Genomic DNA, 14,193 nt, shown 5'->3' on the forward strand with positions numbered 1-14,193 from the left:
TAGAGAGAGAGGTAGAGAGAGAGAGAGAGCGCGCGCACATGTGAGTGACCTGCATGAATAGAGGGGAGAGGCAGAAGAGAGAATCTTCAAGGAGATTGGGTGCAGAGCCCAACCTGGAGCTCAGTCTCATGACCCATGAGATTGTGACCTGAGCTGAAACCAAGAGTCAGATGCTCAACGGACTGAGCCATCCAGCCTCCCCTCTTTTCTTTTCTTTATATATTTTTAATGTAGAAGGAAATGTGGGCTAAAAGACACATTCACAACATTCAACCTAGTAGCTGCTTGCCTATAAATATCGGTACCACTTACAAGTCTTGGTTCATGATGCAGAGTCTCTAATAGACACAGAGAAAATAGAGATGTTGGCCCACAGCTCTGGCCTCCTCCCTGTTCCCTTTGAAGTCTTGATCACAGAACTGTAGCAAGGTCTTGACCATAAGATATGAAAGAAGAATGCAGCAGCACCTGAGTCATGCATGTGATGATCTAAGAACATGGTGGGTAAATACAGGCACAGATGGAACTCTCAGCATCCAAGTCTAAATAAATACATCTGCATATACAGATAAGCAATATTTTATGACTTGAAAGGAGGCTAACAAAATGCTCATGAGCCAGAAAAGCACATGTTTGCAGTAGACACTTTGTTGTTCTGGGTTCTCAAAGTGCAAGAGAATTTCCAGGTATCCCTGCATGATGGTGGGTACCTAAATTTGTATCTCTCCACATTTCTTCCAAAATACTGTACAGAACAATAAGAACAAATAAAATCACTATTAACCCACACATTTAGTATACTAGAAGACAAAGAATATTATAAATTCAAATTCATTTAACATATTTAATTGTAGCTCTAAGACTAAAACAAAGGGGAGGGAAGGGGTGGAAGAAAAATATACAAATGGACAGGAAACTAAATTTATGGATTATTGTACAAGTGATTATTGTACAAGGGAGGAGTCAGTGAATGTTTTTCATAACTAACAAACCAAATGAATAAAAAATATAGGACAAACATCATTATAAAAGGTTTAACTATAAAGGTAACTAAATAAATATTCTATGACCTGGCAAACCTTCCTAAATATCAAAACAAAATTTAAAAATTAGAAGAAAATACATCAAATAGAGAAATATAATAAATACACATATGTCGTAATTATAAACTAATAAGACAGTACTGAGGCCAAACATACAAACTATATCAATAAATGTTAATGGACTTAACTTATCTAATAAAAGAATTTTCAAGTTGGCTTCAACTCAAAATGTATTGAAGATCTAAAGAGACATATCGAAAACAAAGTTTTTCAGAAAAGCTTTTTTAAAAAGGCAAATCAGGTAAATGCAAATGAGAAGAAAGCTAGAGTTGTGATCCTGATATCAGATAAAATAGTGTTCAATGGATACATTCCTAGAATCATACAATCTTCCAAAGCAACCAGGAAGAAATAGAAAATCTGAATAGACCAATTTACTAGCAAAGAAATTGAATTGGTAATCAAAAAACTGCCAAAAAATAGAAATCCAAGATCAGATGCATTCATAAATGATGAGTACCAGACACTCAAAGAAGGGTTAATACCTGTTATTTTCAAAATATTCCAAAAAATAGAAGAGGAAGGAAAGCTTCCAAATTTATTCTATGAGGCCAGCATTACCCTATTACCAAAATCAGGCAAAGATACCACAAAAAAAAAAAAAAAAACAAAACAAAAAAACAACTGCAGGCCAATATTCCTGATGGACATATATGCAAAAATCCTCAACAAAATACTAGCAAAATGCATACAGCAATACATTAAAAAGATCATTTACCATGATTAGGTGGCATTTATTCCTGGGATGCAAGGAATGATTCAATACTTGCAAATCAATCATTGTCATATACCACATCAGCAAAATGAAGAATAAAAATCATATGATCATCTCAACAGATGCGGAAAGAGCATGTGACAAGATTCAAATCCATTCATGATAAGAACTCTCAACAAAATGGGGTTAAAGGAAACATCCTTCAACATAATAAAGGCCATATATAAAAAACCCACAGTTAACATTATCCTCAATGGTGAAAAACAGAGCTTTCCCTCTAACGTCAGGAATAAAACAAGGATATCCACTTTTACCACTTTGATTCAATAGAGTACTAGAAGTCCTAGTCATGGCAGTCAGTCAGAAAAGAAAAAGAAAAAAGAGGCATCCAAATTGGTAAATAAGAAGTTTAAACTGTCCCTATTTGCTAATGACATGATATTATACATAGGAAATCCTAAAGATTCCACTGAAAAACTGCTGGATAATAAATAAATTCAGTAAAGTGGCAGGATACAAAACTAATACCCAGAAATCAGTAGCATTTCTATATACTAACAGTGAAGTCACAGAAAGAGAAAAAACAAACAAACCACGGCACCATTTACAACTGTACCAATAATAATAATATACCTAGGAATAAACCTAACTTAAAGAAGTACAAGACATGTACTCTGAAAACTACAAGACATTGATGAAAGAAATTGAAGAAGATACAAACAATTGGAAAGATATACTATGCTCATGGATTGAAAGAATTAATATTGTCAAAATGTCCATTCTACTCAAAGCAATCTACAGATTCAATGCAATCCCTATCAAAATACAAAACACCAACAGCATTTTTCACAAAGGTAGGACAAACAATACTAACATTTTTGTGGAACCACAGAAGACCCCAAACAGCCAAAGCAATCTTGATAAAGAAGAACAAAGCCAGGGGTATCACAATTTCAGATTTCAAAATACCCTACAAATCTGTAGTAATCAAAACAGTATGGTGCTGGTACAAAAATAGACACACAGATCAATAGAACAGAATAGAGACCCACACATATATGGTCAATTAATCTATGGCAAAGGAGGCAAAAATATACATAGAGGAAAAGACAGTCCTTTCAATAAATAGGGTTGGGAAAACCAGACAGCCACATGCAAAAGAATGAAATTAAACTCATACACAACATACAATTAATGGGCTAAATACTTAAATTAAAGGCCTGAAACTATTAAACTCCTAGAACAAAGCACAGGATAAAACGTCCTTAAAGTCGGTTTTGGCAAGGATTTTTTTGGAATAGATGTCAAAAGCACAGGAAACAAAAGCAAAAATGAATAAGCAGGGTTACATCAAACTTAATAGATTCTGTACCTCAAAAGAAACAATCAACAAAATTAAAAGGCCACCTATGTGAGAAAATATTTGCAACCTATCTATTTGATAAGGGGTTAATATCCAAGAAATATAAGGAACTCCCAATTCAATGGCAACAAATAAATAAAAGACCTGATTAAAAAATGGGCCTGAACAGACATTTTTTTCAAAGAAGACATACAAATGGCTGGTGGGAATATGAAAAGATGCTCAATATTATTCATCATCAGGACAATGCAAATCAAAACCACAGTGAGACGGCACCTCACATCTGTTAGGATGGTTATTATCAACGACTCCCAAGACAATAAGGATTGGTGAGGATGTGGAGAAAGGGGAACCCTCGTGTACAGTTGATGGGAATGCAAACTGGTGCAGCCACTATGGAAAATAGTATGGAGGTTCCTCAAAAAGTTAAGAATAGAATTACCATGGAATCCAGCCATCTTTCTTCTGGGTATAGATCTGGGGGGAAATAGAATCACTATCTCAGAGAGGCATCTTAACTCCCATGTTCATTGCAACATCATTCACAGTAGCCAAGACATGGAAACAAGAGTCCATGGATGGATGGATGAATGGCTAAAGATGTGGTGTACCTACACACAATGGAATATCACTCAGCCTCAAAAAAGCAGTAAATCTTGCCATTTGCAACAACAGGATGAACCTGAAGGACAAAGTGAAATAAGCCACACACAGAAAGCAAATGCTTTATGAGCTCACTTATCTGGGGAATCTAAAAAAACAAAAAAGAAAAAAAGTTGAATTCACAGTAACAAAGAATGGTGGTTACCAGAGGGTTGGAGTTGGAGAAAGGGGAGACTTTGAACAAAGAGTAGAGACTTCCAGTTTTCAGGTGAATAAATTCTGGGATTCTGATGTGAAGCATGGTGACTGTAGTTAGTAATAATGTATGATACATTTGAAATTCACTAAGAGGGTAGATATCAAGCGTTCTTACCACATACACACAAAAAAGTAATATGGGAGGTCATGGATATGTTAATTAGTTTGGTTGTGGAAATCATTTAACAGGATATACGCACATCAAAACATTACAGTGTACACCTTAAATAAACTTTTATTTGCCAAAAAGTAAACATATTAAAAAACCATAGAGATAAAGGTATAAATACCTATAAATACCTTTATAGCATCTAAATCAAACTTCACAGGCTCTGGTCTTTAGTGTCTACCATTTCATTAGGCTTACATTTTATTTTTTATTTTTATTTAATTAATTAATTAATTTATTTATATATTTTTAATATTTTTTAAAGATTTTATTTATTTATTCATGAGAGACACAGAGAGAGGCAGAGACACAGGCAGAGGGAGAAGCAGGCTCCTTGTAGGGAGCCTGACACGGGACTCCATCCCGGGACTCCAGGATCATACCCTGGGCTGAAGGCGGCGTTAAACCGCTGAGCCATCCAGGGATCCCACATTTTATTTTTTAAAGATTTATTTATTTGAAGGAGAAAGAGAGACAGCAGGGGGAGGGTCAAAGGGGGGGGAGAGAGAGAGAGAGAGAGAGAGAGAGAGAGAGAGAATCCCAAGAGGACTCTCAGCTGAGCAGGGAGCCCAACATGGGGCTCGATCCCCGGACCCTGAGATCATGACCTGAGCTGAAATCAAGAGTCAGACACTGAACTGACTGAGCCACCCAGGCACCCCAGGCTTACATTTTAAAGGTAAAACTTTGGAAAATGTACAATGGAGCAGGCCAAGGAGGCTCGAGGCACCAAACATTACTGACCAATTTCAGTGACCTAACTTGTTTTCACTGACATAAAATGAACATAATTTCATTTTAGAGGATAATTAAGATAACTCTGAAATCTGATGAGGTATAGAACTTGTTGCCACAAAGCTGGTTTCAGAGGGAGTTGTGATCACACAGATGCAGTACTTCCTTTGGGCTGGGTGTGTTCAGGGTGAAGAAAGAGGTGGCCCTCAGCCTGACAGGTGGGGCAGGTCATGCAGGATGCAGTGACCTGACCCTGGCACACATCTCGCACACCTATGCAGGGCAGCCGGAGGCACAGGAAGCCCTGGAGGGAGTTCAGAGATCAGCTGCTGCATGATTTTCAAAAAAGAAAGTCTTTTTAGCAGAACACAAAACAAAATACTAAACCCTAATGTCTAAAACCAGATAGAAGTGAGATGGGCTCAGGTCCCCTGTGAGGCTTCTGTGAGGTTCCCCAGGACACCCTAAAGCACAGTCTAAAACCATCATCTTACAGATGGAGAAAGAGAGGTGGAGGTGTTTAAGGCCCGCACAGCTGGGGATGTGCAGCGGTGCAAGAGGAGCCAGGAGCCTGGGGCCCCACGTGTCCCTCCCACCACATCACTCCATGTGCAGGCTGGTTGCAAGGGGGTCACAGGGGTCCTGATCTCAGCTTCTGTTCCACATGCACCAAGCTGAGGAGCGTCAGGGGGCCCGTGTGAATCCCACCTTAACCAGCGTCCTAGGTCGAGGCACTCAACTCCTTCTCTTTTCAGCTAGCCTTTCAGCTGGAGGACATGGATGGGTCACCAGGGGAATTTCCAAACACACTTGCCTGGTCCTGCAGGACTCAGAGTAGCGCTCAGCGGCAAGCGCAATGACCAGAAAGTTCCAGCAGAGGGCACTGTTCCCCAACAATACGAAATGGGACTCACCTGTCAAGGAAGATGCGAGAGCCAGAAGCTTCTTTTAAAAATGTCTTTTTCCCTCCTTCGATATTCTCAGCTCTCTGCAAGGAACATATAGGAAGTATAACATTCAGACTCATTCAAACTTACCCATAACACGGATGCCTAGGGTGCAGCTTTAAAATCATCAAGTGACCAATAGACATTTGGTTCTTTATAGTTTACCTGTAGCCACTTTTTATTTTTTATTTATTTTTTAATTTTTCTGTAGCCACTTTAAAAATTTCTTGGAAGGGGCGCCTGGGTGGCTCCGTGGTGAAACATCTGCCTCTGGCTCAGGTCGTGATCCCAGGGTCCTGGGATCAAGTTACATGTGGGGGGACTTGCTTCTCCCTCTGCCTGTGTCTCTGCCTCTCTTTCTGTGTCTCTTATGAATAAATAAATAAAGCTTTAAAAAAATTCTTAGAAAGTCTGCTTTTTATGACTAGACAAAGCATACCTCCCAAAAAAGGATCTCTGGATGAGGAAAGGAAGGTGACAGAGACTGGGCTATCTGCTTGGGACTTCACATCTGGTGTTCAGAGAGATGCTTCTCTTGCAGCCCCATCATTGCCAGCAAGGGAGGAACACGGTATCATTTCCCCAGATGAGGAAATCCTGGTTCAAGGCTGTTGCTTCCCCTGCCCACTGAGCCTCAGGCTCCTCTGTACATGCTCCAGAATCTGAGAGGAGAGGCTGTTGCCCAAGTTAGGAATCAAGTCTACTCTCCCCATGAGTGGGATGAGTGGCAGGACCCCTCCCTTTTAGGAATGTTCTAGACCAGTGATTCTCAACTGGGGGCTGCTCGGCCACCCACTCCACTGGGGTGAGGTATTTGGCAATGTATGAAGACATAATTAGCTGCCACAATTTTGGGGGTGCTACTGGAATCTAGTGGGTGGGGGTCAGAGAAGCAGCTGAATAACCTACCACGCACAGGGCAGCCCCCACCCTCAAGAAAGAATTATCTGGCTTAAAACAATAGTGCCAAATTTGAGAAACCTTAGTCTAGATTCTAGATCTGGGATTCTCAGAGTGTGGTTCCCAGACCAAGTGCATTGGCATCACCTGGGAATTTGCGACAGGAATCCTGCATCAGGCCTACAAAATCAGAAGCTCCAAGATCAGCCCGCGCTTTTTTTTTTTTTTAATTTTTATTTATTTATGATAGTCACACAGAGAGAGAGAGAAAGAGAGGCAGAGACATAGGCAGAGGGAGAAGCAGGCTCCATGTACCGGGAGCCCGACGTGGGATTCGATCCCGGGTCTCCAGGATCGCGCCCCGGGCCAAAGGCAGGCGCTAAACCGCTGTGCCACTCAGGGATCCCAGCCCGCGCTTTTATGAGCCTTTCAGATGACCTAATGCATGCTCAGGTTTGAGAACCACTTATTTGCAGGCTATACTGCTTATGATAAGTAGTGTAACACTGTTCTTCTAAGATATCAGTGTGCTTACAATCACCGTAGGAATGGTGGAAAAGCAGATTCTGATTTAGTAGTTCTTAGAATTTGCATTTCTTACAAGTTTTAGCAGCTGCTGCTGCTGCAAGAGGCCACATTTTGAGAAGAATCTAAGATGCTGGTCACAAAACTTGCCAGATCATAAGATAGACCTGAAGTGCCTGCTGAAACTTGAGATTCCCAGGCTTCCCCTGCCCTGAGGCCCACTAAGGACATTTCCAGAGGAGGGGTCTGGGAATCTGAATTTTAAGAGTGTCCCCATAAGATTCTCATGATCAAGCAGGTCTCAAAATATTGACTTCAGAGGGCAAGTTCAGGAGTTATTAATGTCATCTGTGAGTCCCCATTGTCTTTTTTTTTTAATTTTTATTTATTTATGATAGTCACACAGAGAGAGAGAGAGAGGCAGAGACACAGGCAGAGGGAGAAGCAGGCTCCATGCACCGGGAGCCCGACGTGGGATTCGATCCCAGGTCTCCAGGATCACGCCCTGGGCCAAAGGCAGGCGCCAAACCGCTGCGCCACCCAGGGATCCCTCCATTGTCTATAGCAGAAATTCTCCACCTGGGCTGTGAGAAATCCCTGGGGAGCTTCAAAACTCTCCGTGCGCAGGCCACAGAGCAGAGGGATTATATCAGACCCTCTAAGGGTAGGAGTAGGAAGCAGTACTTTATTTTTTTTTTTAAAGATTTTATTTATTTATTCACAAGAGACGCAGAGACAGAGAGACAGAGACATAGGCAGAGGGAGAAGCAGGCTCCATGCAGGAAGCCCGACGTGGGACTCGATCCCGGGTCTCCAGGATCACACCCCGGGCTGAAGGCAGGTGCTCAGCCACTGAGCCACCCAGGTGTTCCCAGGAAGCAGTACTTTAAAAAGATGCCTTGTGGGGTGCCTGGGTAGTTCAGTCGGTTTGGTGCCTTTGGCTCAAGTCATGGTCTCAGGGTCCTGGGATGAGCCCCACTCAAGCTCCCTGCTCAGTGGGGAGCCTGCTTCTCTCTCTTCCTCTTCTGTTCCCCCTGCTTTGCTCTCTGGCTCTCTGTTAAATAAATCAATAAAATCTTAAAAAAAAAAAAAGATTTCTAGGGACCCCCAACATGCAACTGTGCTTTAGAATCAGTGACCTTAGAAAAGTCTGGCATCAAACATAGAGTTACTGTATGACCCGGCAATTCCACTCTTAGATATATACCTGCGTGAATAGAAAACACATGTCCAAACCAAACCCGTACACCAATGTCCATAGCAGCATTATTCATTATGGCCCTAAAGTGGAGACAACCTGCATGACCATCAACTGATGAGAAGAGAGACAAATTAAAGTGGATGTGGTATCTCCACACCGTGGATTATTATGGAGCCCTAAGAAGGAGTGGTGTATGCTACATGGTGGATAAACCTTGAGAACATCATGGTGAGTGAAAGAAGCCAGATACAAAAGACCACCTAGTGTACCATTCCATTTACATGACATGTCCACTAAAAGCAAATCCACAGAGGCAGAAAGTGGATTAGTTAGCAGACTAACAGGGAGTGATGTTACCGGGGATGGGGTTTTATTTTGGGGTGATCAAAACATTCTGAACCGGGCAGAGGTGCACAGCATAGTGAGTGTACAAAATGCCACTGAACTGCATGCTTTTTTTTTTTTTTTAAAGATTTTATTTAGGGGATCCCTGGGTGGCGCAGCGGTTTGGCGCCTGCCTTTGGCCCCGGGCGTGATCCTGGAGACCCGGGATCGAATCCCACGTCGGGCTCCCGGTGCATGGAGCCTGCTTCTCCCTCTGCCTATGTCTCTGCCTCTCTCTCTCTCTCTGTGACTATCATAAATAAATAAAAATTTAAAAAAAATAAAGATTTTATTTATTTGTTCATAGACACAGAGAGAGAGAGGCAGACACAGGCAGAGGGAGAAGCAGGCTCCACAGGGAGCCCGATGTGGGACTCGATCCAGGGTCTCCAGGAGCACACCCCAGGCTGCAGGCGGCGCCAAAACGCTGTGCCACCAGGGCTGCCCTAAACTGCATGCTTTAAATGAACTTTATGCTGTATGAATTTTATCTCAATAAAAAAAGGAAAGAAAGACATAGAATCAGTGACATATGAACTTTCCCAGGAGAGGTGGATTTTGAGAAATCAGACAAAATCTGGGCGGAAGTCAATTAGCTGTTTGGAGGAAACCACCCTGTGCTAGACCAAAAGGCCATAGATGTGCCCCCTCCGTGGTCTTTGACCCTCTGCTGGGTGGGGGAGTAAATGGTTTGAGAGCTTAGTTGGGGGAGGAGGTATTGTCAGATCCCTGTGATTAGGGCGAAACCGCCAGGTTTAAGCTGTCAGCTGAAGTTGTGTTGATTTGAAAGTATGTGCCCAGAACCCGAGAGGCTTGTGTCTCTCTTCTGTTCAAAGGTTGAGGGAGAAAGTGGTGGCCGAGGTCAGTCTTCTTAAAAGGGGGGGTGGTGAAGGAGAAAGTTCAGGTTATTTAATTTGAATATAAACATAAAGATGACCCCACAAGGCTGAAAGTTTAGGGACGTGCTGGCAATTGACAGTTACATTACATTTCTGTAGCTGCAGGCCTGGAAGGGAGGTCCAGAGTGCTCAACCTAGGAGGGGGAGAGGTGTGTGTGGGGGGGGGGCGGGTCACGACCCTGTGCCCTCAGGCCTGGCTGGCGGAGGCGGGGATGTTATCCAGAGAAATCAGAGATAGAGACCTCTCCTCTTAAGCTAATTAAGCTTCTATAATGTATTTTTATTTACTTATTTTTTTTTTTTTTTACTTATTTTGGTTTCATATCTGTCCCACAGGAGAAGGCACCATGTCTAGTGCATGCTGAGGAGCGCCTGGTGCATCCAATCTGTTGGTTGACAGCTGGAGGCCCCTTGGTGAAGGGTGAATGCTGAGAGTAGATCTGCCAAGTGAAGGCTGGGGGTGAGCAAGCCCTGATAACACATGGCTGCCCGTAGGGACTTGCTGTACTCCCCACCCAGGAGGAAGGACAGAGAAGTCATGGAGGGCTTCCTGGAAGCAACGGCACCTGACCTGAGTCTCAACAGGATGGAGGGTTAGGGCTCAGAGAGTGGAGAGGTGATTCCTGGAGAGAAGGCGACAGATGCGGGGCCTTGGGAACCGGGCCGATGGGGTTCCCCAACGGCAGGTGTCAGCCTGGCTGAGGTGGGAAAGCGGGGGTCCCATCCTCACAGGGGCAGCGGGGAGCACCTGGAGGAGCAGGGACAGTCTGTCCTGTGCTGTGGTGGAGCTCCCCAGGGCTGCTATAGGGAGGGTGGTTGGAGAGATTGGTAACAGCAGGAGGCTGTTCCCTCCTTGGGGAAGGAGGATTCAGAAGCAGAGCACCTGCCTTGTTGGATGGGCTCTGACAACCAGCATGAAAAGGGGAACATCTTCTGGTATGCAGATCTGTCGTGGAATTTGGTGGCTGGTGGCTGCTGCTGGGAGTGAGATCAAGGAAAAGTCAGGGTAGTGGTGGTGATGATGATGACAAGGTGATGGTGATGCTTACAGCTAGTATTTGTTGACTGCTTACGGCTCGTGCCAGGCACTGGGCTGCACACTTTTCATGCACGGTGTCCTTTGAGCCTCATCAGGATCCACCAAGGTAGAGACTATTTCTATCCTCATCATATGGATGAGAAAACGGAGACCCTGAGAAGCTGTTATGTGGACAAATCCACCCGGTTGGTGTGTAGAGCAGCCAAGGAAGGTTGGACTTGAAGAGCAATACTCTTGACCATACCTAGTACTGCCCCTGGGGTTTCAGTTTGGGTCGCCCAGGTGATGGCATCCCTCCCTCAATCCACGAAGCCAAGGAAATGAAAGGAGGAAAATGTTTGCTGGAGAGATGACAAATCGAGTTTAGCACAGTGGAGCTGGAAAGGAGTGCTATGGATAATTCTGTGACATCCAGTGGGCATCTGCTAGTCAAGAGGGCAGCTCTAGAGGTGTAGACTCAGGAGGCATCAGCCTGGATAGTTGAAGCCTAGAAATGGGGATGAATGAGACATCCTAAAGAGCATGAGTGTGAGGAGAGAAAAAGCCAGGGGGGACCAGTGTCCACCACAGAGCCACATGTATCCTTTGGAGAAGGCCTGTCTGGGGGGGTCACTGGAAGCTTGGTGAGGGTGGAACCCTCATTAGGTAAGGGAAGAAATGCAGTGATTTAGGGGAGAGGTAAAACCCACTGTTTGAAGGTCTTCAGCTACGCAAAGAAAAGGGAAGAAGAGTCACCAGGAGGAACCAGGGGTCTGGAGAGCTATTTTTTCTTTTAATCATTAAGATGAGAGAGGCTTGCAGGAGTCATAGGCTAGAGAGATGGAAGTGGTAGAGAGGATGAGTTTGACAAAGATGGGAGAGGGGAGAAGTGATGGGATGCCATCCCTTGAGGCAGCTGTGGGGTGGAGGGTGAGTGAGGGTATTGGCCTGCAGAAAGAACTGAAACACTACTTTGAGTCCAGAAAAAAATACAGGTTTGAATCCACCTTGAATAAAACCCAGGGACTTCAGAATGGTAGGATTTGGCCAAGGGCTCCAGGGACCATGTCCCAAACCCACTGTCGCGTTGGCACAGAGGCCATGCTTCCAGCAGGCTGCTCACAGCCACATGGGGTGTGGCAAGGGTCCGATTCCTAGGGAACCCATCCTGGGGGATGAAGGGCTGCTCCGATGGCCGGCTTGGGCCAGAGACTCCACAAGGTCCTGGCTGAACCCTCCACAGACTATGTGGCAGTCCTGGACTCCCTCACCCAACCAACCTTCTATCCTTCTGTCTTCCCTCGGGGCTCCGACCTGCCCTGTGTCTGGCTCCCCCAGCTCCCTACCTGTTTCCGATAGCATTTTCCATCTTAATAAAACCCTTGCACATTTAGTCCTTCTGGCATCCACTTCCTGGAGGACCCAGACGAACGTAGCTGCCCAGAGGCACAAGTGGATGAAATCCGAAAGTCTGAGTGATGAGACTCCCGATACCTCAGGGAGAAGTGTGGAGCCTAAGGAGACCATGGTGGGTGTGAGTGTGACAGCCCAGGGGTACAGGTGTCCATATAGACAAATGACAGGGTGGTGGCCAAGGGGGAGACACTGAATTCTCTGAGAGCAGGAGGTGAGTCGGCTACTGTAGCTACGGCGAGTTGTGTGGTGGGATCATGCCAAGTGGAGGTTCGGAGGAGCTGCCACACGGAGACAGCCCACAGAGGTCGTGATGAAAGGCGAGCAGGAAAGAGGATGGAGAAGTCACAGGGGTGGGAGGATGTTTTAGGACCTTGTTGACCTTGAGAGAGTCTCTGGATTTTATCCTAACAGCTAACGGCAGCTGCTGCAGGGTACTGAGCTGGGGCACCACGTGATGTCGTTTACATCTTAGAAGGACCACTCTTGCTGTTCTAGGAGGTGAGCATGACACGATGGACCAGTTAGGAGGCCACCTGGTCTAGAGCAGGTGCTGGTGGATGAGCACGCCCCCCGTCTGGTGGCCTCTTCCTCTCAATCCACCATGAGGCAGGGACATGGACCTCCTCTGGCCGGGGCGCTGGAGGGTAGAGGGGATCTTTTTTTGTTTCTTTTTAAAATTAAATTTAAAATTTTAAATCCACTTTAATTAACATGTACTGTATTAGTTTCAGAGGTAGAATTCAGTGATTCATCGGTTGCAGATAACACTCAGTGCTCCTTCCATTACCTGCCTTTTTTTTTTTTTTTTTTTTTTTAAGATTTTATTTATTCATGAGGCACAGAGAGAGGCAAAGACACAGGCAGAGGGAGAAGCAGGCTCCCTGCTGGGGGCCTGATGCAGGACTTGGTCCTGGGATGACCCTGGGATCATGACCTCGCCAAAGGCAGATGCTCAGCCACTGAGCCACCCAGGCATCCCATGTGCCCTCCTTAATGCCCATCCCCCAGGCACCCCATCCTCTTGGCACCCCATCTCCCCACTGCCCTCCCTTCCGGCAATCCTCAGTTTGTTTACTAGAATTAAGTTCTCTTCTGGTTTGTCTCCCTATTTTCCTCTTATTTTATTTTTCCTTTGCGGGGATCATGCTTTTTATCTGTCCATTGGAAGGGCAGATAAAAGAGGTGAGGAAATTAAAAGATTATGAAAAATGACTTAAAAAAAAAACCTGCATGTTTAACAAAGAAGCGGAAATCGCTCACTGCATTTGACTTCCAGCACTGCCTGAAAGACTTATCTCTGACCTTATAGTTTTTAAACAATCACTTTATTTTGTATTTTTCTTAATAATGAATTGATACCCAGCACCTGCTCCCCGTGAAGTAGCCACTCCACTTATTATAAGCTGCATTCCCCGGGGCACCCCGGTGGCTCAGAGGTTGAGTGTCTGCCTTCGCTCAGGTCATGATCCTGGAGTCCAGGGGCGAGTCCCACATCAGGCTCCCTCCTTCTCCCTCTGCCCATGTCTCTGCTTCTATCCCTGTGTCTCTCTCATAAATAAATAAATAAAATCTTAAAAAAAAAAAGGGACTCCTGGGTGGCTCAGCGGTTTAGGGTTTACTTTCAGCCCAGGGCATGGTCCTGGAGACCGGGATCGAGAACCACGTGGGGCTCCCTGCATGGAGCCTGCTTCTCCCTCTGCCTGTGTCTCTGCCTCTCTCTCTCTGTGTCTCTCATGAATACATAAAAAATCTTTTTTTTTTTTTTTATAAATTTTTATTTATTTATGATAGTCACACAGAGAGAGAGAGGCAGAGACACAGGCAGAGGGAGAAGCAGGCTCCATGCACCGGGAGCCTGACGTGGGATTCGATCCTGGGTCTTCAGGATCGTGCCCTGGGCCAAAGGCAGGCGCCAAACCGCTGCGCCACCCAGGGATCCCTTTTTTTTTTTTTTAAT

Source organism: Canis aureus, chromosome 2 (assembly GCF_053574225.1).
Source record: "Canis aureus isolate CA01 chromosome 2, VMU_Caureus_v.1.0, whole genome shotgun sequence".
NCBI lineage: Eukaryota > Metazoa > Chordata > Mammalia > Carnivora > Canidae > Canis > Canis aureus.